Source organism: Mirounga leonina, unplaced genomic scaffold, assembly GCF_011800145.1.
Source record: "Mirounga leonina isolate KUSES-001 unplaced genomic scaffold, KU_Mleo_1.0 Mir_127, whole genome shotgun sequence".
NCBI classification, from domain to species: Eukaryota; Metazoa; Chordata; class Mammalia; order Carnivora; family Phocidae; genus Mirounga; species Mirounga leonina.
Window position 1 is genome coordinate 24,945,638 of NW_023270316.1, and position 4,868 is coordinate 24,950,505.

The 4,868-nt window shown below is 35.1% G+C and overlaps 1 pseudogene; it reads right to left on the reverse strand.

Annotated features, from left to right (window-relative positions):
• Positions 1–3,589: 3,589 nt before the first annotated feature.
• LOC118009136 lies at positions 3,590–4,395 on the reverse strand (annotated as a pseudogene).
• Between the last annotated feature and the right edge of the window lie 473 nt (positions 4,396–4,868).

The following is a 4,868-nucleotide window of genomic DNA, read 5'->3' on the forward strand; positions in this document are numbered from 1 at the left end:
ATAAAAAAAAGTCTTTTTAAGCTGACCTTCTGGTTAACAAAACACTTTCAGATTTGAGACTTCTGTTCAGCAAGTTTCCTTGCACCTTGACTTAGTGCTCCTAAGAGATCTATGACTAGACGATTGCTCACAAGACTCCCTAATTTGTTTCAAATTATCACAATTAAGGAAGGAGCTTTAAAGCTTCCATCATTACACAAAAGCTGCATAGTATCCTGCTTTGGCATTATAATTAGATAGTTTTAGGGTATTTCATTCCCTTTGAAAAATTAAAACTGGAGTAATTGGTCAACAATTGCAAAGCTATATTTAAGATATTATTCTACTCTTGGGTTATCAGAGTATTGTAATTTGGCCATAAAATTCACTCAAGACTGAAATTAATTATTTTTAGTTTCCATTCAAACATTAAAGTGATTTAAAATAACATTTATTGCATTTCCAAATGGAAATAGCTGATCTTAGAAAACATTCTATGTTTAAGTTGAACATAAATCAAATAGTAAATCACATTTATAAATAATTTTTAAAACAGATTTAGAGAGCAAAGAAAGGGAAATTCATAAATAACTTTTAAATGTTTGTTAGTTTATCTCAGACAATACTCAATTAGTAACTTCACTTAAAAGAATTTGTAGTAAGAAAATAATCAGAGCAGTACACAGAAGATCTTCAACCTTATGTAGGAAATGCTCATAAAAGCCTTATATATAACATGCAAAATGTAAAATGCCCAAAAACAGGTAAATGAAGTTAAATGAACTGTATTACAGAATGCTATAGAGACAGTATAAAAACAGTGACAATTCAGACTTTGAAAAGTATTTTACAGAATAAAAATTTGCTTATGTATTTAAAAGGCAGTGCATAGTGTTCTCCTAATTAAAAATATCAAATATTAAATTTCATATATTTATAGAAAAATAAAAGAAACAGAAAAACAATGAATAGTTTCTTTGTCTTGTATGATTGATGGATTTACTTTTTGTTTTTAATCTGTTTCTTTTCTTCTTTGTCCAAATCTTCAATTAATATTCTTAATAATTTAAAAATTGGAAAATACTCTAAGTAGTTTACATTCTACTTTCTCTATATTGTTTTTAAACCTAAAAAGGAAAGTCCTGGGTTTAGGAACTAAAAACTTCAATCTATGATTGTTTATATCTCATATAAAGAGTTATACCTTTTTCTTTTTAGTGCCTTACTGCTGATATGTTTATGCCACATTTACATTTACATATTGTCCTCAACTTAAATTGTAAGATTATGATCGTGTGCCAATGGCCACAATTGCCAGATTTTTAATTTCCCAACGAGCTTGTTTTAACTTGTAAAGGGCAATACATAAATGTTGCTGTCAAAGCAGCTTAGGTTTTATTTTTATTTATTTTTTAAAGATTTTATTTATTTATTTGACAGAGAGAGACACAGGGAGAGAGCGAACACAAGCAGGGGGAGTGGGAGAGGGAGAAGCAGGCTTCCCGCCAAGCAGGGAGCCTGATGCGGGGCTCGATCCCAGGACCCTGGGATCATGACCTGAGCCGAAGGCAGAGGCTTAACCGACTGAGCCACCCAGGTGCCCCTAAAGCAGCTTAGGTTTTAGATTCCAGTTTTGTCACTTAATGTATAATACAGGACAAATTAAGTGAACTTTATAAAACCTCAGTTTCCTCATCTGTAAAATAGGAATAATTAAGGGGCGCCTGGGTGGCTCAGTCAGTTGTGTCTGCCTTTGGCTCAAGTCATGATCCCGGGGTCCTGGGATCGAGTCCTGCATCAGGCTCCCTGCTCAGCGGGGAGCCTGCTTCTCCCTCTCCCTCTGCTCCCTTGCTCCTGCACGCTCTCTCTCTTTCTCTCTCAAATAAATAAAATCTTAAAAAAAAAAAAGGAATAATTAAGGAACCTACTATATAGTTTTTTTGCCTATGTATACATGTGTGAGAAAGAGGAAAAAATACACCGGTTTATATACTAGTCAGGGTTCTCCTGAGAAACATAACTTAACAGGAGAAATGTATATACAGAGAGAGTGGGAGAAAAAAAATTAAGTAATTGTTTTTTCTGATAGTGCAAAGTTGGTGAGTTGAAAATCTGATGCGGGGAGGCCAGCAGGCTGGAGACTCAGGAAAGTGTCCAAAGGCAGAGCAGTTGGAGACCCAGAAGAGACCATGTTACAGCTGAAGTTTGAAAACAGCCCTGACATAATTCTCTCTTGCTCAGGAGAAAGGGAATTCTTTCATTCAATTCAGGCTTTCAACCAATTGGATGAAGCCTAACAGCATGTGGAGGGCAATGTGCTTTACTCAAAGTCCACTGATTTAAATATTAATTTTATGCAAAGACACCCTCACAGGAGCATCTAGAATATCTGACCACATATCTAAGCATTGTGGCTCAGTCAAGTTGATACATGGAATTAATTATCACACTTCATGTTTAACATGATTTCTAGTACACACTACATATTGTTAATATTAGCTTGCCAAACTAACTTGGTAATCAGCTTTATTACTGGTCTTTCTTCAGTAACCCTAACTAAAATTACATAGAGCTGTTTTATAAGTACTAGAACTAGAAGAATATATAACCTTTAAAAAAGAAAAAGAGAAAAGAGAAAAGAAGGAAGGGAGGAAGGAAGGGACAGAGGGAGGGAGGGAAGGAAAGAAAGGAAAAGTAAGCAGGAAAGAAAGTCACAAAAAAGTGTACTTCTTTCAGTTTTTGTCTAAATTTCTTCAAGTTACAGAAATAAATATCAGCAATGTTAGAAAACCCACTTGAACTTCTTTCATATTCAAAACTGTGCCATAACCTTTCTCAAAATTTTTCATAAATAAATGCTTTCTTATTTAATGTCAAAGGACAAGGTGCAAAAAGCATTAGTTTGCCAAACCATGGTAGTAGAACATGAATAAAATTTGTCTTTCCTGCTAAGGTTTGTATTATAGGAGCTCTGCCTGTCACTTCACATAAGTCAGACATCTGTGGTTACTCACCAATTCAGTGTTTTCCAAAACCTAAACAACAAAGATCTTTTCAAAAGATGCCAGCTTCTTCAGAGCTTTTAATGTGTCATATACACTTCTGCTAGTCATTTGATGCTGAGATCTTCTGGTCTAGTAGAATGCAAAGTGCACCGGCAGTTTTTATTTTTGAAATATTTACAAGCAGAAACTTATGTCCTTCCAATAGGCTGCTTTCTAATTCTGCGGCAAAATTGTATTGCTGCAATTTCTCTTCATCCTAACTGTGAGGAGCAAATATTTCTAGGATCAGAAGTTCTCATTCTCTGTACATTCCCTTGTGTACTGGCGTATATCCTCTGCTAGCTTCCTGAGGAGTAGTGTATGAGAAGTCAATTTTCTGATATTTACATGTGAAGTTCTTCATTCTGTTTTTCACACTTCTTTTATAGCTTCCTATGCTGTTAAGAATTCCAAGGCAATTCCCATTTTTGCTCCATTGTCATTTGTATTTGCCTCCTCTACCCCCAACTCCCAGATACTTATAGCATCTTTTCATCATTTCAGGTGTTCTAATATTCTTTTTTTAAACATCACAAATGAGACTTTTTTATTTGTCACCATTAAATGTCTGAATTTTAAACTGATGCTTGGACTGGTGGCTCATATCCATCAGCTTGTTCAACTTTAGCACCGGTCTCATCCCCAATAGCTTTTCCAGAACTACTACCTTCACCATGAAGCTCTATGAGCTTTCCCAATTCAAACGTGGGCTTTTTCAGCATCTTTACTATTTTAATAAAGACATCATGGAGTGGATAGATAGACTGACAAGTTTTTTCTATATCTTTTCCAATGCTGTCTGGACTCAATTTCTTGACCACTTCTTTCAAGTCATTTGTCTGCACCTCTCGGGTCATGATTTCCATCATCTTTTTCCTAATTTGACGGACCTTTTGGTGCTGAGCATAAGAGGTCTTCCACACCTGATTATTGTGTTTTTTTTAGTAAAACCAACACAAAACAGATGAAGCAAATAACCATTGGTAGTCTTGACATCAACATGAGCTTCAATCATGGTCTGCCATTTTTTGACCATGGAGCACATTTTGTCATGGTTAAGATCCATGCCATGGAAATTAGTCAGGCAGTTTTTGCCCTGAACATCCTCAGTAATTAGCCTGAATTTTCTAAATGCAACTTCATCCTTCTGCAGATAAGCAAGGCTCACTTCAAAAACATGGCCCTTGAGGCCATCAGATACGATTTTGGTTCCTTGAGTTCTTGTGACTAATATTTTTCCAATATTTCTTACATTGAACATAGCTGGTGCTTTCACATCATACCAATCTTTCTTAGAAAATGGATCAACCACTTTCTTCTTGGCTCCGTTTTTGCTGCCTTTTGTAAGGTGCTTGTTCTTGCCTACCACCATGGCACTGCTCCAGATATTCTAATATTCTTAATGGGATTTCTTGAAATGGATTTTTTTTTTCCTGCTGTGTTCTGGGTTTCTATCAATCTGGAAAACCGTGACTCTCTTCCTTGAGAAATTTTGTTTCATTATCATAATGAACATTTTTATCTTTCCTTTTTCTTTGTCATTCTTTCTGTAAATTCCATCATTATAATGCAGATGTTATGTGTTTTGAATTGATCCTACAAGACACGTCTCATTCATCATTCTCTTATATTTCATTTTAATACCTTGGAAATTTCCTGAGGTTTAGTCTACAGTTCTGTTATTAAAGGTCCTTTAATTTCAGTCATGAACTTTCATGGGGCTTGAGGCAAATGTCAAAATGGAGAGCCATATATGTAAAAAATTGTCAATCATGCTAACATACTCTGAAAAATATGTTCTATCCTCCTACCTTAATAAAAATACTTTTCTGAAACCTGGGTGGC